Source organism: Acomys russatus, chromosome 9 (genome assembly GCF_903995435.1).
Source record: "Acomys russatus chromosome 9, mAcoRus1.1, whole genome shotgun sequence".
NCBI classification, from domain to species: Eukaryota; Metazoa; Chordata; class Mammalia; order Rodentia; family Muridae; genus Acomys; species Acomys russatus.
Window position 1 is genome coordinate 20,299,352 of NC_067145.1, and position 20,487 is coordinate 20,319,838.

Below are 20,487 nucleotides of genomic sequence, written 5' to 3' on the forward strand. Positions count from 1 at the left end.
TTAGGAGGTACAGGGCTCAGATCTAGGACAGTCAGATGCACCCCAGGGTGTTGCTTAAAAGGGGGACTGCAAAGCTGACCAGGCACAGAAGCCCTAAAAGCAACAGGAGGAAATAGAAACCCATCAAAGGTATGTGTCTAGGCTTTGCCAAGCCTTCCATTTTAAGCTTTATGTAGCTTAACGATGACTGTCTTGCCTCTAGACTATAGGTTTTGACAACCTACGATCTACATAGATGGGTGGCTGTGTGTGCTTCATGAGGGTGGATGGACGTAAAACAGCTGCACAGTGCCCTGTGAAGCAGTCCATGCTCGCCTTACGTGATAGGGTACCACATACTCAACATTGATGGCTTTTATTCTGACATGCTTAAAAGTAATGATTTCAGTTTGGCAGACCAATTACCTGACCCAGGGGCCACTTCCTAGGAAGGCAGTTCATGGGAAGCCTTGAGATAGGAGGAAGAATTAGCCCTTTAAAGAGATGATGTACTTTCCCTGCCTACTAGGGCACTCACTCTCTGAGCAGCAGACTGGTAGCCTCCTAAGTCTGTTGCTTTTCTGAATTACTCATGTTGTAACTGTTCCTTTTCTTCTGTTTTCTAGCCTTCACTCTTTCTCTAAAGGCCCCCCTCCCTACCATGTGGCTGCCATGCCACTAGGTGGCTGAACTCCATGCTAGCTTAACTCAAAGGACATGGCTTTCTCTTTCTCTGCTCCCTCCTCCTCCCCCTCCCCCTCTTCCTCCTCCTCCTCCTCCTCCAGGCAGCAAGGTTCACATCTTGTCTGTTCCAGAGTCTTCCTTTCAGAACTAAGGAAGTTGTCTTCCAGCTTCCATTTGAGTCCATTTAAAAATTTATTTATTTATTTATTTATTTATTTATTTATTTATTTATTTATTATGTACATAGTGTTCTACCTGTTTATAACTCCTGCATGCCAGAAGAGGGCACCAGATCTCATTATAGATGGTTGTAAGCCATCATGTGGTTGCTGGGAATTGAACTCAGGACCTTGGTAACAGCAGCCAGTGCTCTTAACCTCTGAGCCATCTCTCCAACCCTTGAGTCCATTCTTAAATTCTTTAATTATCAAGACTTAAAACCCTAAAAGGGGACTCTGATTTTCTGGGTATCACGAATGTATCAGACTCCTAAATGTAGACAGTTGGCTCAAATTGTAATGATACCTTTTTCAATAAGTATTTTCTCCAAGTGGTGGTGATGCACACTTTTAATTCCAGTACTCCAGAAGCAGAGGCAGGCCGATCTCTGAGTGCGAGGTCAGCCTGGTCTACAGAATGTGTTCTAGAAAATCCAGGACTAGCCAGGTGGTGATGGTATATACCTTTAATCCCAGCACTTGGGAGGCAGAGGCAAGTGGATCGCTGTGAGTTCAAGGCCAGCCTGGTCTACAAAGGGAGCCCAGGACAGTCAAGGCTACACAGAGAAACTCTGTCTCTGAAAACCAAAAAAAGAAAAAAGAAAAGCCAAGACTATATAGAGAACCTGTGTCTCAAGAAAAAGAAAAGAAACATTTGTTTGTTTTGTTTTGTTTTGTTTTGAGACACGGTTTCTCTGCTGCACAGAGCTCTAAGCTGTCCTGCACTCTTTGTAAACCAGGCTGGCCTCAAACTCACAGAGATCCACCTGCCTCTGCCTCCCGAGTGCTAGGATTAAAGGCGTGCACCGCCATGCCTGGCAAGAAACATTTTTAAAGAGTAGCTTGTGATGGGCTGGCTGAGGAGTTTGCTTTCTAGCGAACACAAGAAAACAAACGAGGGCGTGACCTGGAGCTGGTTTGATGGGAGGAGGAAGGTGGAGTCTGTGGTTATTCCTCTTTTCGCTCCTCGACTGTTGCGCGTTCATCTTCCTCTTCGTCTACTTCATCATTACATTGTCTGATTTAGAATGTGATTACATTAACACTAGATCATGCTGCTCAAAATAAAACAAGTGGGTAATATCAGAGTTGATCGGCCATACCATTGTCACTGTGTTAATGCTTGTTTTGTTGAACTGGTTCATCTTCCTTCTCAACTTACCTGTCGCTACTTGGTATATATATATATATATATATATGTTCATTATGGTGCCAAGTGGGAACATGGGAGTGTTTGAGCCAACAGAAATACACAATCGGGGCGGCTAAAATCACACGTGAAAGAAGCCATGATCAAGCTTGGCTTCTACCTGCTCTGTTTCTTCATGTATCTCTATAGTATGATTCTAGCTTTGATAAATGACGGAAGCTGGAGAAGGTTGAAGCCAGCCTCCACTACACTGCACAGTGAAGAGCCAGAGACCACACAAACTATCCTTAGAACCCTGACCAGAGCAGAGTATATATTTTGGTCTTTTAACAAAAAAAAACTATTTTTGCTGTATTTTTACCACATAAAGTATTTTTTTAAAACATAAATGATATTGTGTTATATAGAAAAGATTATGAGAAGAATGAAAGTGTTGGAGAGGGTTATAGAATTTTGTAGACTATCAGCTCTTTTAACTAAGTATAGGTAAATTAATGGCTTTTGGGGGTAGTTCCATTTCCTCTGTGTACTTCTTGGAGACTATACACCCACATCTGGTAACTAATCTTTAGTAATTTTTGTTTGTTTGTTTGTTTGTTTTTCTGATTCCCTACAATATTCCTGTCTGGCTTTGACCAGCTGCCCTCAACTAGGACACATTTCCAGAGTTTTCTTTTTGCTTACAGAATATCTCATACAAAAGATCAGTAAAAAGGCAGCTTTGCCTTTTGAGAAAATTTTAGTAAAAGGAGCCATTAAAGCAACTATTCTCCCCAAACAAAACAATCCAGTAAAGCCCTCAGTGGTCACTTCAGCCCTGTTTACCAAGTTGTCATGGCAACTATTCAGCAGCCCTCCGTAAAGACCTGGATAAATAGCTGTAAAGGAAGCTCAGCTTAAGTAAAGAGCCCTGTGCTCTGGGTGGGTTTCCCAAGATCGGGGCTAAAATATTGGAGGGTTTTTGTTTTCTTTCCCCACTTTTGGCATCTTCATCATCTTTAAATATATAGACAATTTTTGAAAATGTAGACTCTTTGGACTCCCTGATGGATTGGTGCGTTTGTTGGTATGTGGATCATGGCTCATTTGGGCCTCTGGTCAAAAGTATCATCAGCAATTCCTATCACGGCAGCCTCGAGAGGCTGGGCTTCTTGAGTAGAATCAGGAATGAATTAAGCAAGCCCAGCCCAAGACACCGCATAAAAGGCAGGGAGCTGGGCAAGCTTCAGAAAGCGGGATTGGTGTCTGTCAGCTTGGATGCTTTGGGGCCTTTTCCCTGGAGATGCAGCTGTGCTCAGTAGACAGCCCCTGAGGAGAGGAAAAGAAAACCCAAGGTAGGATTGTTTTGTTTTCTTTTGTTTTGTTTTGTTTTTTTTTTTTAATTCTTCCTTTTGGGCGCTGCCTAAAAGTTTCGTCTACTTCGTAGCGGTTGCCGAGTGTAAGGCTGTGTGATGAAATACCAGAGGAGTGGATTTGGCAGTCTCTCCGAGCACCCAATTGTTGGGTCGTTAACCAAACGAGGGACGGAGGTGCTGTTTGGATTGCACAGGTCTGAACTGTTAATGATCCTTTGTAAAGACGAGGGAAATCAATCCATTTATCAGCTGAAGCATTGATTGTGGGGGTCTATTTTTGATAAGGAGCCCAGCTTTTAAAGAAAACAAAACACTTGTGAGTGAGTTGAAGAGGAAACTTAGTAATGGGGTCTTTTGTTTGAATTTGAAGTATTTCTCCCCCCCCCCAGCTTACTTCTACATAACAGTCTTAATAGCTTTTCCCTTACCTTATGCTGTATAGAAACTTTAAGAGAAATCGGCACAAGACTTCCTTTTAAATAAAACCAGATTCTGCCAGTGTGGAGATAGAAGAAGTTATGTGATTTAAATAATTTTCTGTTGGATAATATGATTTTTTAAAATAAATGTGTGCACACACACATGCACACGTACATACATGAATATTGCTACCAGCGGGAGAAATGTGAGGAAGCATAGGCCTGTTTGGAGGGAAAGGTCCCCAAAAAAGAGCTCTTGGGGTGAGTCACTACTCTCTGCCAGCCCCAAGAGGATGGGATGGGTTAGGTTGATGATGTCTATTCAGTTGTTAAATGGAGGGATTAAATGTTTTCAATATGAAGGTAGCCTTTCATATTAAATAGAGCAACATTTGAAAGCAATGAATAATAATGGTCAACCACCTACTTGCCTAAATCTACTTTTTGTCGAAACAAGCATCTAGAAACAATGAAAAAAAAAAAAAAAAAAACTCTTATGCAATCCTATCAGGGCCTTGCTCCCTCTTTTCAGAGAGGTTGCCTATAAAGCTCCCGGGCCATTGGGTGCCTACAGCTCTCACCATCCCTACTCTGTTTAGTGGAGCAGTATTTGTCTCTTCAGTGGCCCCTCATGGCAGGTCCCAGGTTGTGTATAGGAAAATGATTGCAGCTCACTGTGAGGTGGCAGCTGTGACTTGGAGCACCTGCTCCACCTCCTTGCTGTAGCTGCAGGCAGTCTCTACTTTAACTCCTCCTGAGCTTCCAGAGTGTGATCAAATTAGGTGAGAGACCTCCTGGCATCTACAAGCCTGACCCAGACTCTGGGCTGTCCTGACAGTGGGGTAGTGGGGAGTTGGGCGGGGTGGGGGTGGGGGTGGGGGGAGTCTGTAGTCTTTTAGCATATGAAGCTCCACATTAGCATGCTCAGAGGCAACCCCCACTGTGTGTGACTTGTGTGACTTTTATCCCTGGCTGTTGTGGTCCTTCCCCAGCTCACTGTGCTGTTGTGCCAAGAGCAGTCTTCCCAAGGCCCAGCCTCATTCTCCTCAAGTCCTCATCTTCCCAAGCTCCCTGCCTTTCTTTTGACGGCATCCACCCTCTCCCACTGCCATTCCCTTTGCTGATGGCAGAGCGGGTGGAGGGCCTGAGGCTGGGACCTGTGGATGCATCCCAGGCCTGGGAACAGGGTCTGACCCACCCCCACCCCCCTCCCCTGCCCCCAAATAGAACATCTCCTTCAGCTTCCTTCACCTGAGCTTCACCTTTGTGTGTGTGTGTGTGTGTGTGTGTGTGTGTGTGTGTTCTTGCTCTCAGGCCAGCTTCTTTCCTATACTAAAAACATGTAACAAAGAATGGAAAGAAATGCCCCACTAGCATTGTCACCGTCCACACCACTGTGAAGGGAATGCTTATTTATTAGGAAATACTTGAAAGATATTGATGGACTTTTCTTCTTTAGTCACCATAATTTCACTACTCAAAGACCATCCTGTTTACATTTAGATGTATGCATGCTTCCCGGTCCCTGCTCCTGTGGACTAAACCCAGGACAGTGTATGCACTCTCCACCTGAGCTACTTCTCCAGTCCCTTTATCATTCATATATATATATAGTGTGTGTGTGTGTGTGTGTGTGTGTGTGTGTGTGTGTGTGTGTGTGTGTGTGTGGTTAGCCTTAATATATAAAGAACTTGTACAAACTGATTAAGACTGACGGATGCTTTAAAAAAAAAAAAAAAAGAAAGCAGGTAAACAAGAAATTTGCAAGAAATAATGAATTGGAAATGATCTGACATTCTTACTAGTATATTTGAGGAACTTCAAATTAAGATGTGATCATTTTGCCAGATTGAAGACTGAATTTTTGGTGTTTTGCATTTGGAGACAGGGTCCCTCTGCATAGCTCTGACGGCCCTGGCTTTATAAAGACTAGGCTAGCCTTCAACTCACAGAGATCCTTCTGCCTCTGTCTGGGACTACCAGACTACCACCACTCCCAGCACAAATTGATTTTTATTAAACTTTTTTTTTTTTTGCCTGCTTTGATATACACTTACACACACATACCTAAACACTCCTTGATAGAGATAGGCAGACTAACATATCTGCCTTCTTTTCAGGAGAGACAAACTGAGGGGACTGGTCTGGGTTGACCCCTTCAGGAAGCTTCTCTTCCCTGCTGAATATTTAACTAGTCTGAGGCTGTGGGACCAAAGCCTTTTCTGGAACCCTTCTGAAAGCTCCCTGCCTCAAGTTCTGTCCTCTTTCCAGGTCTCCACCCCACCCCCAGGCAAGGGGCACCGCTAGCTCCTAACTGCCACTCCTTCCCTCCCTCTGACCAGCCTCCCCACCTCCACAGCAGGCTCTTGACTGGCTCCTCTAGTTGGAGGCCTGACCTTGAGCCCAGCCCCTACCTTCCTGTTTCCAGCCTCAGGAGCCCTGGCTCCTTTCTCCTGCTCTCTGGTGAGTACTTTCCCCTCTCCACCATGTCTTTCCAGCTTGGAGCTCTGGGTTTGGCTTTCACAGTCGCCTTTATTTTGTAACCCACTTTTGTTGTTGTTGTTGTTGTTGTTGTGGTTGTGGTTGCCTGGATTTTCCAGTTTTCTTCTGTCTGGCTCTTTGAAGTGACGTGTATCCATTATTAAATTTCACCTCCTTTCATTCTCTCCCTGCAACTTGTTATATGGATGATACTTGCGAAGCTATTTTCTTTCTTGTCAGACCAAGGTATGGGTTGCCACACTTGGCCCTGCTTACGTGTAGACTGGGCAGTTTGAGGGTAGCTGTCGTCCAGGCTGTTGTTTGCAAGAGATTCAGCAATGGTCAAGGCATCAACTTAGGAGACACAGGTTACAGCCCCCAGTGTTCCCAGACAAACCTCTGGGTGAGGATATCAGTTCTACTTACTGCTTTTCAGTGTTGTTGTTTTTGTTGTTGTAATTATTATTTGCTGTTAGGAAGATGGCATCCAAACATGTAAACTTTTTCTATCAAAGTTGCTGTTGCTTTTAACCTCGAGTTTACACAGAGAAAACCATACCATTTAGAAGCTTTGAGATTATCAAGTTGCTGACTGCTAGGTGGCATTGTTATATTCAGACTTTGAAATGTTTGGGGGGGCTTTTCTACCAGTGTGCTGCACACCATTGTGTGCTGGCTGTGGGCTGTCTACCCTCTCAGATGAATGGCTGCCCTAGTTTCAGCCCTCTGAAAGGATGCAGCCGCTCATTAAAGTGTGCCAGATGCTGCTCCGCTCGGCATTTCACTTTAAAGGGAATACTGTTTAGCTTTGGAATTACACGGTGGTGTTCTCAGCGTCTGCCTCTATGAAATGGAAGAAGAGCGGCCCTGTCACAGACTCTGCTACTTCTCCCTGCTTCCGAGCCTTATGGTTGAAAAACCCCACCAGAAAATGGATGTTTCTGTGGGTTCTTTTTAATGCTCTTTAAATAAGCAAAAGGGGGGGGGGAGAGGAGGTGAGGTAAGGCTACGCCCCATAAACTTTGAGATTTCACCTTCTGACCTCAGCAAAGGGGCAGGAGTTGGAAGTGTTTGAGACGTGCACAGTACTGACTTCTTTTAAGGCAGCCCAGACTTAGACACGGTTATTGCAATATTCACACAGAAGACTAAACAGATTTACTAAGCCATGGTAAAGTCCACGGGGCCAACAGAACCCATTGTTCTTAAGTTATTGTGCCCAGAGGAAGTGTGGAAGAAAAACTAGCTAACTTTGTCTGTTCTTTTCCCTTCTTCCTTTGGTCTCATTCTAAAATTTGGGTCCGTCATTTGATTTGAGGATTGTAGTACGTAAATTTAGTGACGCCTAGACTAGTTGGTTTACCTTGGACCACAGGTGCACATAGTTGCAACCCTCTGAGTCTTCAGTCAGAGGTAGCTTGCAAATTAGGGAAATGAGGTCCTGTGGAGGTGGAAAAACAGGTTGAGCCTGGTCATGATGTCATTTGACTCTGATTTCCCACCCTCCTGCACAGCCTGTTACTATTTAGGGCGGAGAATCAGGAACAAAGGGGGTCCAGGATGCAAAGCTATGCCACTGGGCTACCTCTCAGACCAACCTTGCTTGCGACCTGGCCTGAGCCAGCTGCCTGCACCTCTCTAGTTGCTCCTGTTATCTGAGACAAGCTTGTGGCACTCCATGGTGGACTTCACCTCGGTTCTGCCAATGTGCATGGGGTGAAAGCTGTTCCTTCCCCACGCTTGGTGAAGAAAGCAACTTCAGCACAGCCGCCACTTGTTCTGTATAGCACACTCACCCGGCCTGTTCATAGCCTGCTGCTCTTTCTTGTAACAACATGTGGCTTTAATAAGGTATTGAATGATTGAGAAGGTGGTTTGGGACTAGTCAAAGGCCCCAAGCAGCTGACCTGAGGCACAGCTGGCCTAGGTACACAGGGGTTTTTGTTCTTGGTGGTGGTTTGTTTTTCTTTCTTTCCATTTTTCAGGTTTTGTGGCAGACACACAGTCATAGTCAAATCACCAACCAATCTCTTTTGAGGGCTTGTGGGGGTACTGTTTGGAGATCTGAGTGGACTTTTTAGAGTGTTCCCCAGCATATGACATGTCCTGGATTTTTTTTTTTTTTTAAGATTTATTTATTATTTATACAGTATTCTGCCCATGCGTGTGCCTGTCCACCATAAGAAGACACCAGATCTCATTACAGGTGGTTGTAAGCCACCATGTGGTTGCTGGGAATTGAACTCGGGACCTTCAGAAGAGCAGATGGTGCTCTTAACCTCTGAGCCATGTCTCCAGCCCGTCCTGGGGTTTTTTAACTTTTTTTTTTTTTTTTGGTTTTTCGAGACAGGGTTTCTCTGTATACTCATGGCTGTCCTGGACTCGCTTTGTAGACCAGGCTGGCCTCGAACTCACAGTGATCCTCCTGCCTCTGCCTCCTGAGTGCTGGTATTAAAAGCATGCACCACCACTGCCCGGCTGGGGTTTTTTAAACTTTGTTCACCCTTGTGACCTTCTTCCATAGTATTCTCGTGTCAATCAGAGAATTTCAGTGGTATCCGGCGTGCAGCTCTGCCAGCCTAGTGATCCCATACCAGTCCGTTGGACCAGAACTGTAACTTGTGTATTTTTGCAACATCTCGTGCCAAAGGCTCTCACAATTCTAAGAGAACAAGTAAACTGTTGTTGGCCTAGTGAATAACGTTACCTTTCCTTTAGACAGCCTGGCTAACAGCATGACAAAATGGTTCTTTCTCTAAGCGTTTCTGGTGTAGAGACCAGGGATGCTATGTACCATGGGGGACACAACAAAGCTTACAGGGGAATGCTGTCTGCCTGTAGCCAGCTGTGGGTCCTTGGCTGTTGTCTGAGTATGAATTTTACCCACTCTCGGGAGGACCTGAGGATTACTGTGAACATGTCTGGAAATCTCCCTCTTCATACCCTGGCCCCATTTCACTGCTGATGGTCACAGTGGCTGACGACCGTCCACTATTCTTTGCATCACTGTGGAACAAAGTGACACTCATGTGTTGCTAGAGGACCCTGATGCTGTGTGGGGCATTTCCGGAAAGGTGGACTTAGTTCCCAAACCCTTCAATGCCTCCACACATAGAATTTGTGAAGGATGCATATTCATTCTGGAAAAGATCATGGCCTTGCTGATTGGCAGAAAAATAGTAAGAATAGAAGCTAACAGGCTTGTGCCTCATCCATTGGGCACTTCCCTGAAGCTGGGGGTCTGGGAGTGGGAGGGGACACCCAGACTTTAAGTAGTTGGAATTGCATCACTTGGAAGCCTAGACGGGCATGCAGCCCAGCTGAGGGCTTCAGCGATCCCAAGATCCTAGCCTCCTTCTGCACCGAGAGCCTAGTGTGCCTAGAGCTCTGATAAATGCCCTAACCAAGGATGGGAATAGCCTGGCTTTTGAGTGTCTTTTGCCCGCTTGTTTCCTAGCAACTTGTAACTGTTCAGTGTAATACTGCATAATGTTTCTAATTTATGCTTAACAGACATTAACAGATACACTGAACAGATATTGTGGGCTGGCTAACTTCCCAGTATGACCTGCATACAGCCACTTTAATACACGAATAAGCAGGAAAGAAGACTTCTAGCACACAGTGCTCACTCAGGCCCCCCTCCCACCAGGCCTGTCTTTCCACTAGCTAGACAGTAGAATTTACCACAGACCTGCCAGTGCATTTCTGCCTGTCCCAGCCGCACACTGCCTTGAGTAGCGGTCGAATAAAATTCTCCATGCAATTTTCTTTTTCTCCTGGTATTTTGCGTGTGCTCGTGAATATTTACAAGTCAACTATACTTGTTCCTGAAGGTTTTTCTTGGCTGTATATTTTTATGCACATGAAGTTGCTTCATCTTGCTTGTCCCTGGGCAGGGGAATGCCTCAAGACTATTTTAGCTCTGCCATGAGTCTTGAGGACATCTTTATTATCCCAGGGGACTGCTTGGCTTGACTCTTTTCTGAGTGGCTGTTTTCATCTTTCATTAGACAATTTAGACTTATATCCGGTTGTGATGTGTGTGTGTGGAGGGGAGAGGGTTTGCGTGTGTGCCCACCTGCCAGCCTGTCTGTGTGTATCTGAAAGCCTTTGTTACCTACCCTCTGTATACTAACTGTAGTTTGCTTCTTAAATCTAAGCATAATGAATGATGCCCATCTTTTAGAAGCTTGGAAGTACCCTTGAATCTTAAATGCCTAAGAAGCAAGGATCCACGAACATGTATTCTCCTACTTAGCATGTTTACACTGATTTGTGTTGCTAGCACAGGGTGCCGTGTCTGCTGTGAATGCAGCATTATGAAACTGCTCACCCAGACCAAGCCTTCCAGATCTCAGTTTGACAATATTCCAGGTCTGGACATTGAAGAATGTTTACCTCCTAGTTCCCACATTTCCTATCTCATTCCTGCCTTTTTCTAGCTATGAAGCCTGATTGCATCGTGTGGCCATAACCCTGGGCCTTGATAAGTGACTCATTGAGATCTGTAGCTATTCAGCATTCTAATGAGCGGTGTGGGCGTCCTTGCCAGCAAAGAGAGAGAAAGACAGCTGCCCTCCTAATTTGTATTTCTCAGCATGATTTGTCAGAGTGAATCTGAATAGAGGGGGCCTGTGACCCGTCAGTACGGTGGTCAGAGACATGGGAGAGCCATGATGAATAGGATGAAGTTGGGGTTCAGTGTCCCGGGATGAAAAGGTTGCCTTGGGCTCTTTAGATAAGAAGGCAGCAGATTATGCCCAAGGCTGCTCTCTGAGGGTTTGCAGATGGGATTCATAGAGAGGGCGGAGCCTTCTGTCAGTTCCTCCAGTGCTGTGCTCTGATGCAGAATAGACTCTTCCCATCCTCTTTGTCTGAGTCTCTTTGTTTGTTACTTTAGCATTTCTGAGCTAGGGTCTCACTATCCTGGAATCTCCTACCTTCCAGGCAGGCCTCGAACCTGTCGCAAGCTAGTCTTGCCAACCAGCCTTCTAGGGCTGGAATTCAGATGTGCTCCGGCCCAGCTGGCCTCCTCTCCTCTTCGAGTGTTTCTGAGCCTTTTTGGGGCTAGGGTAGGAACTTGAGGAGTGGCTCAGTTCAAACCTGCCTCTGAGCAGCTGGAGAGTCAGACGACCTGGCTTCCCACCAAGGTGACTTTCAGGGCTGGGTCAGCCTCTTCTGCTTCTAGAAGCAGCAGTAACTAATATTTTACCAGGTGTGACTCCAGCCTCCCTGCCAGGCCAAGGGACCCACCCTGCTTGAGTAGGCCATGAAGGAGATCTGCCCATGTCCTTCCGGATCCCACTGTTTTAACTCCCCTCACCCCGTCACATCCCCCTCCCCCCGTTTAAGTTTCTAAAACTCCAATCTGCTCTCTCATCCCCTCAGAATGTATAAGCTGGCTTCATTTGGTCACACAGACTTTACAGTCTTTTTCTCAGTGTCTTCAGGAGCCCCCTTGAGAAGTTCATTGTTTCTTTGCCTCAGTTGATGTTTTGGTCAACAAGAGACTTTTATTTCCTTCTGATTTCAGCATAGCTTGCATATGAAAAACTGATCTCTGAAATCACAAGGGTCCACCTTGCAATGCTCAGCAAGGGGCCACAACCTCCTAGGTCACAGCCAGTGGCTGTGAACTCTGGTCCCAGCCTCATCCTGAACTCCACTCTGACCCCCTCTGCCACAGCCCTTCTCCCTGACTCCCCCACACCTTTCCACACCCTAGCTTTCGCTGCCTATGAGCTCACCTTGTAGCAGGGTTGGAGAGCATTATTCCTGAACCCACACACCCCACCTGTATCTAACAACAGCGATGTCTCAGCCTGCCTCCTCTGACCCTCACTGTCCTTTGAGTACTGTTTTCCCATGACTCCCAACCCAGGGGAACTTGGGTGTTTGGCCACCGCTGATGAAGCCACCCCTGGTGATTCTCGCTGAGGCAAGGAGCTCAGGGCCCTGCTTCTGTCTGGATTACCATCTCGCACCAGTATGCGTTGGTTGCCATGCTGGCCTTTGCTCAAACTGCCTTGCCTTGAGCATATTTTTTACATGTAGGGTTCATCACCAATGACAGTAGCTTTTTTGTCTGTTTGGTTGGTTAGTTTTGTTCAGTTTTGTTTTTTGAAGAATCTTTCTTCCCTCTGTAAGAGCTCTGTCTGCCAACAGCCTAGACAAGTGCCCACACAGGACTCCTCTGCCTCCTGCATAAGCTCCAAATCTTCAGGTCAGAGGTGGTAACTGCCAACACTCATGTGCTTGGAGGTTTTGCTACATGGCAAATGTCCGTTTCATGCTTCCACGGTGTCAGCGGTTCCAGCTAACACATCTATGACCCCCCCGGGTTTGCAAAATGGCTGTCACATACAGTTCTATCAGCATTTGTTAAAATTGGGCCATTGAGGTCCATCTCTGAAATGAAGAGCATGTTTTTCAGAGGAAGCGTTAATCCTGGACCCGGTGTGAGCTGAGCCCAAATAGATCCCTCCCTGAGAACACTCCCATTACTAGAAAGGCAAGTCTTTCCTTGGAGTCTTTTAAGGAGATTTGTCAGACCACTTCTCTCTGGCCCTGGCTTTTCTGCAGGGTTCTAGGGCCAGGGCTGGGTACTAGCACTGAGCCTCCCTCTGCAAGAGGCTGCAAACGTATCTGGCAGTGGTGCATGCTTTTGCATGTTGGTGCAGCATGGTCTTACATCAGAACGGTCGCCCTGAATGCAGTTGCTGTTCCTTAGCAAGGCTGGAGAACTTTAAAGAGCCAAATTACCCCAGGATCTTGAATAGACATTTTATACCCAATACTTCAAGGAAAGATAGAAGTCAGTGCTCTTTCCTGTCCACCAACCTGGCAGTGATAACAGAAAAAGAAAGCGTCCAGTGCTCAAGGTGTTATGTGGGAAGATGGATGAGTGCACACTAAGACAGAGATGCTCGTCCAGGCATTGCTAGCCTCAGCACTTCTAAAGGCCTGCCATCTGTCTGGCAAGTGTCCCATTAGAGATTCCTGCCCATTGTGGGCCCTGTTGAGGTTTTCCTCTGAGGAAGAGCACAGGACTTAGAACCGCTTGGTCATGAGGCCTCAGGCAGGGCACTCTCTGTGTTCAGTGCTTAATGGAGTAATAATGCTGGCCTGCCCACTGGCCTCAACAGGACTCATGGAGATTTCTTCCAGGTCATGAAAATCCCTGGCATGTGGCAGCCCATACCAGTTGCTCTTTCATTTTAATTTAGGAAGGAAATGGTAGCTTTTCTTTGAGGACCCGTGCTTAATGTTATCCCCCCCCCCCCCCCGCCCCATTGAGCAAGCGAGGGATCTGGTCCTATGGGACCAAACTGCTATCCTTCTATACTCTCAGGGGAGACTCCATGCCATGCTGGAGGGAGCCACACACTAACATGAAGACTGGTGACTTCTATGGGGTTAACTAGGACTGAGGAGGGAGGAAGTCACCAGTGTGGAGACCCGAGGAGCCAGAAGTTCGTCTCTGGGCAGTATTAAGCACGTAGCCCTGCAGAAGGGAAGGAAGTCTGTGGCAGGTTCAGGGTCTGACAGAAGCAGGAAGCTGGAAGGAAGAGCTGTAATGGAAGCAGTGCTTGCATTTTCATACCTCGGGAACCATTTGACCATATGGTCACTGTGTGTGACTTTCAGACTCCCGTGGGGTTGGAAACTAGTACGTGACAGGGGTACAATAGCAGCTAAGGTGATGTGTGCCTGTCCCATGGATACAATGAGAGACGAAGGCTTGTTCCAAACACCGGAGGGCTGATAGGTATGCTCTTTCTGAGCACTCACTGCTGTGTGCACCCCACATTGGCCTGTCAGACCTTGCTCTAACACACACTTGTGCACGGTTCTCACCACAACTTTAGACACCAACGATCCTGAGTTCAATGGTTCATTTTTTTAAAAAAAGTTTATGAGTTAATGATGCCAGGATCTTTTGTTGTGTTTTAGAAATTAAATGTAGAGTTGATAAAAAGTGTACATGTCTGAGAATCACCATCTCTGTCTTTTTGTTTGTTTTGTTTTGTTTTTTGAGACAGGGTTTCTCTGTATAGCCTTGGCTACCTTGCACTCACTTTGTAGACCAGGCTGGCCTTGAGTTCACAGAGATCCATCTGCCTCTGCCCCTTGGGTGCTGGGATTAAAGGCGTGCGTGCGCCACTGTGCCTGACTCCACTCTCTCTGTCTTGGAAGATCTTTCACATGGGTTATTTGAAGCTCAAGGAAATTCCTCACATCTAATGTTCCACGTGCTTAGCCGAGCAGGAACTGCTCCTTGGTCTTCGCTAGTTCATGTCTTTTCACCTTCAGCTTTCTCTTCATCGTCAGATGATCAGGGCAGTTCCTGCGGATTTGCGTGCCTTAGCATTTACCTAAGTGAAAAAGCCTTGTGTTAAAACGGTCAACAAGTTGACTTGTAGAAATGAGTCCCTGGCACCACGTACAAGTAGAATGACTTTAAGCCTGTTGTTTATTCTGAGCTTTTGTGGAACACGGGTCCATTTCTGCAGTAAATGCACGAAGTGAGTTGTGCCGAACCATGCGTTTTCCAGTAACCTTGTTTGAGAGTATGAGGAAAGTTAACTTCATGAAAATGATTTCTAATTGCATGGATAGCTTCTTGCACCCTGATGGGGCATTAATCCTGAACCAAATCCCAGCCCCAGCCATGGCTTTTGTTCTTTAATTCAGGAGTCTGCACTATGTGTAACATGCTGTGTGCACGATATGTGCATGTGAGTGGTGTGTGTGTGCATGATATGTGCATGTGGTGTGAGCTATGTGTGTGTGTGTGCTGTTTCTATGTGTATATGTTTGTGGTGTGTGCATGCTGTGTGTGTGTGCATGTGCTGTGTCTGTGTGCATGTGTGTTCTATGTGTGTATATGTGGTGCTGTTTTGTGTGTATATATGTATGTGGTATGTGTATGGTGTGTGTGTGTGTGTGTGTGTGTGTGTGTGTGTGTGTGTGTGTGTGATCAGTGCACTGCTGCTATGAAAGCTGGCCACAGGAAAATACTGGGTAGCCTTTCTAGCTCTCGGTGCCTTATCCTCTTAACAGTCTTTTACTGAACCTGGATCCAGACAGGCGTCTAGCAAGCTACCTCCCTGTAGTAGAGATGAGCAAATGATTGCTTATATGTGAGGTATTTTAGAAGTTGCAAAATAGAATTTCTCAGATGGTTGCCTCTCCTGGTCCCTGGTCCCTCAGCACTGCGGTTGCAGGTGCACTTGGCTATACTCAACTTTTTATGTAGGTGCAGGGATTTGAACTAAGGTCCCCATGCTTCTCAGCTTTACATGGCTGTGTTCCAGGAAAGCTTTATTTATATGAACAGGCTGTACTTTGGTAGCCCCTGGTCTAAACTCATTGTCTTAATTGCATTTTAACCCTCAGACTGGATTTTTATTTGGGCTACTCCCAAAATAGCTCTTGTGGTGAAGTCCATTTAGGAATACTGTGAAATGAACTCTACTGTTAAATAACAAATACCTGATCTGCCAGAATACCCCACCCACTTCCTGAGCGTATACCTTGCAAGTGTGGCTAGCTAGAGCCTCAGCAGCCACTCTGCCTGACTCTGGCAAGCATGTGCTCTGTGACCCTAGACAAGTTAATCAACGTCTCTGTGCTTCAAGTAATGCATCTGTAAAACAGGAATAGCAATGATGCCTATCAAATAGAACTGCTAGAATTGGTGCCTGGGCACCTAGTCCTGGGTACACAGTAGCTTTTCTTCTTACTGCTGGGCTTTCTACGAATTAATGTCAGTTCAGCATTTTCCACAGTTGCCATTTGTAAATACAAACCAAACCGGGTACTGGAACAGGGGAGAGTCCACTTCACCAGTGACCTACCGAGGGCAACCATGGCACTCACACGGTGTCACTTTACACAGGATCTTTCCACAGCATTAAATGACCTTGATGCCTCTGCTACTCTGCCTCCACTCTGTGAGCAGCCCCACCTGCCCATCCCCCCTCCCTGTAGTAGTGATGAGCAAATGATTGCTTTTATGTGAGGTATTTTAGAAGTTGCAAAATAGAATTTTCCAGATGGTTGCCTCTCTGTGCCGTATATCACAGTTAACTCCACCATGGGCTGATTAATTCTCATAGACTGTGAAAGTAAGTGAGAGAGCAGAGCAGAGGAGAGTTGGCCCACGAGGAGTGAGACTGTGGCAGCATCTGAGAACAGTGAGAGTGGGAGGTGACTGTCACCTGAGGTGAAGACAAGGGAATTTGCTGGTCAAGAAAAAACTTTCTGCATGTGTGCATGCATGCGTGCGTACGTGCATGCATGCGTGCGTGTTTTGTTTTCGAATCAGGGTTTCTCTGGGTAGCCTTGGCTGCCCTGGACTTTGTAGACTAGGCTGGCCTCGAACTCACACGGATCCGATCTGCCTTCCTCTGCCTTGTAAGCATGCCTAAGAATCAACTCTGATTACCTGTAGTTCAGGCAAAATGTAGGTGTGCCCTTCAGTGGAAACAGAGACTACTTCAGGCCCTTGGGTGTGAAGCTGCAGCCTTGGTCTTTCTTTTCCATCAAAACACGTGACTTCGTGTGGCTCTGGAGAAAGTGGGCATAGAGTTTTCTGTGCTCTGGCACTCTCGCCCCGCACCTAAGAGGTGTGGCTTTGGAGGCTGTCCTTGGTAGTGAGAAATTTCCATAGGCTGTAACCTGACCTTCCCGCTGACTCAGAGCTCTACTTGGGCATGTCCTGTTGCCTCGTGGCTTTCTGTTCTTACCTGGAGGGCTTGCCTGTCTGTGGAGAAAAATGAACTCTGCTTCTTTCCCCCTTGACACTGTGAAAATCAGCACATATGAAACAGCTGAATAAAATGCCTGTCAGCTCTGGAGCAAGATGGCAGCTGTAAGTAGAGAGCTTTTGCTTGGTGCCTGTTCAGAGGCTGGAATATCAAGATCAGGAAGATGGTATTCCTGCCTTGGTGACCTCGAGTTTCAGGGTAAACTAACTTACCTGTGGTACATTCTTAGAGTCTCCAGCCTCTTAAATCTGAAGAAAGAGTATGAAAAGACCAGGCAGGCTTGTGTGTACAGTTCCGTGGCGCGGCTCTCTGTCCCTCAGTGAATTGTTGATGTAGTAAATGCTTTCCTTCCAGTTGTCTTGTCTCCCTGCTCTCGTACTCACTAAGAACCGTGTGATAGTTCTTTCTACATGTTTGGTCCTTCCAAATGGACTGTGTGATGGGTCCCTTGGCCACAGACCTGATAGGTTTATTAGTAAAGTTGCAAATGTTTGACAGATAAGAGAAAATAAAAACCTGTTAGTTTTAGGGAAACAACAATGTGTGTGGAGGTAGGTATATCTTAATGTGCTTGAGTGTTTGTCTGTATGGATTTGCACAATGTTTACACCTCGTCCCCTCAGAGGGAATCAGATCCCCTGTAACTGGGCTTTTACAGACTGTTGTGAGCAGCCACATGGGCTGAAAGGAAATCTAGATCCTCTGCACGAGCAGCCAAGCAGCACGTGCTCTTGGTATCTACATCTTCTCCCTAGACTTGGAACTCATATTTTATCGTATGCTACCGTAGGACTGTGCAACAGATGCTGGTGGGACTCTGGGGTGCTCTGTTTGCCTGTCTGGCCTCCTGGATCTCCAGAGCCAGGCCCCACTGCCATTTGCATGCTCAGCAGTTGGACCCCTGGAGCTATCTAGACCAGACCAACCAGGCCTGGCCTGCTTTCTCAAGAAGCTGGCTTCTCTTGTGGCTCATGCTAGGTGAGGCTTTTCATAAACCTTTCGAGTGATTAAAAATGTCATGTTTTCATGATCTTATAAACCATTTCCAAGAGGAGTACACTTCATGGCTTGTCAAGTTATACTTAGTGTAATGTTTTTGTTTTTTTTTTTTTTCATGAAGACACAACCTGTATTAAAATACATTGTCAGATGTGGTTATGTTCTGTGGCCTGCTGTGTGACATGTGAGTTATTCCATTGTTCACTTATGTGCACTCTTAGATTGGATGCTGTCCTCAGCAAATGCCCAAGGGGGAATGAGGGAGGTAAGTGGCACTAAACCACGGTAGAGCAAGGACTGGGTAGCCATTTGTCAGTTGTCTGACATTGAGCTGGACAGGAAGGGTGTTTCTGGGAGTGGCTAAAATTCAATCTCTGAATGCTTTCCTTGGTTCAGAAAGGGGGTGTTTGTGTGTGTATTGCCCTTTGAACTCATTCTGTAGTGCACCCCTGGGCTTAAGGGTTCCTCCTGCCTCAGTATGTTAATTTATTTGTTTTTAAAGACAAGGTTCCACTGTAGCCCACACTGGCCTCCCACCTCTCAGTAATCTTCTTCCTTCGCCTCCCAAATGTGAGGTTACAGGCATGAGTCACCATGCCTGGTGAAAACTTTCTTTAATTGCATGTGGGACCAAGTCAGCAACTGAGAGATTGGTCCCCAGCCCCTCAGTGCTAAATTCTTCTGGATAATGTATTTCGAGGAGGTTTACAGCAGAGAGTACTACAGAACAGAACACGGCCTGTGCATAGACTCCGTCTTCACTTCTTCCCGCAAGAAGTTTTCACCTCTGTGAGAGCTATGTGTATAGAGGTGAACTTTGTTTTCTCCACATGCCCATTAGGTTTGATGGATGCAAATCTGACCAACATACAGCACTTGTTTTCAAGAAAGCAAAGCTCTTTGAAGTTGACTTAAAAAAAATGATTTCAATTATAATTAACCCCAGTGATTTGTTTATTTTTTATCTTATGTGCATTGGTGTTTTGCCTGCATGTATGAGGGTGTCAAATCACCTACAACTGGAGTTATAAACAGTTGCAAGCTGTCATGTGGGGGCTGGGGATTCAACGTGGGCCATCTCTCCAGCCTCGAACTTGACTTTCCTAACTGCTCAGTTTATATTTGTCCGGTGTCAGGGTGTGGGGTGAGGACTGGGGTGGGGGGATTCAACCCAGGTGTGGATGTAAGGCTGCTACTGAGCTGAGCCTGCACCTAATGGCTTGGTCCAAATAACTCAGCTTGCCTTGAGCAGATAGTTCTGTGCTTCCTTTCAGTTCTCTCACTCAGGGGATACAATGTTAGCTACCGAAACAGCAGAGTCTGTGTGTTGATGGACAGGGGTGCCATACTCCAGAAGCCAGAGCAGGCAACCTGCAGTTCCTGCCGGGCCTTCCGGAAGGCTTTGGAATTCCTTCCTAAAAGGAAGGATTTGAAATCGAAGTTGAATGGTGTGAAATTCCTTTGAAGACTATTATGGGCTAGGGATGTAGCTCAGTTGGGAGAATGCTTGCCCAGCGTACAGGAAGCCCTACTTTAAAACCCCCAGTACAGCGTAAGTCAGGCATAGTGGTGGACACACACTCTTAATCTCAGAACTCTGGACTCAAAACTGAAAGGACAGTTCAAGGTCACTTTAGGCTGCACAGGAAGTTTCAGGCTGGAGCGCATGAAACTGTCTCCAAGAACCCAGGTAATCACGGTGGTAGTTACAGTGAGTTGCGAAGTCGCCGGTTGACTGATGAATTTGCAGTGGCCTCTCGTCTAGAGACAATGCTTTTTTTCAAGCCCAGGTAAGGCCAGGGTTACAGGAAGGGGCTGTTGGCTACACACGCTTTTCTGTCCCTTTCTTTTCAAAGTGAGCCCAGAACTAGAGCTGGCTCTTTGTTGAAGATGCTGACTCTCCTGGTGAGCAGGTGGCCCCTGCCCTTCTTGTGGTGGGCGATGGCCTTGTTTTTACTGCTTTCTTGCCAGCAAGGTTGTCCTTTCATAACAGTCATCTGGCTGTGTTCACACGCAGCCTCTCCATTTGTGCCCCACAACCATTCCGTCATGAGTTGGCATGCCCCTCTCCAGCCAAGGTTCCTTGCGTTCAGACCCAGACCACCGCAGGCAGGTCCGTTCTAATTCCAGAGCTTTGTTTGTGCTGCTTCTCTGGGTCAGAGTGACACTCTCCCTTCAGCCCTTTGTGAATCCTGTGCTGCCATTGGCTCTTCAACTTTTCTACCTCCCATTTTGTGTCTTTTTAAAACAATATTTTTTGTTCTATTTCCTGCACATGTATACAATGTATCTTGGTTCTCCCTTCCCCTACTTTGGTGTGTCTTTAAAAAAAAAAAAAATTAGTGTTGTTGGCATAAATTTAGGGGTAGGAGCACCGCATGGAGTGTGACCAACCTACGGGGACCACATCTCCCCCGGGGAGGCAGC

General features: G+C 46.3%; 1 protein-coding gene and 1 pseudogene across 1 annotated transcript in view; both read left to right on the forward strand.

Moving 5' to 3' along the window:
* Positions 1-20,487, forward strand: part of Myo10 (myosin X) — a 204,699-nt gene that overhangs the window by 142,967 nt on the left and 41,245 nt on the right. The gene's annotated exons all lie outside the window — the stretch shown is intronic.
* Positions 1,803-2,253, forward strand: LOC127193551 (protein cornichon homolog 4-like; annotated as a pseudogene).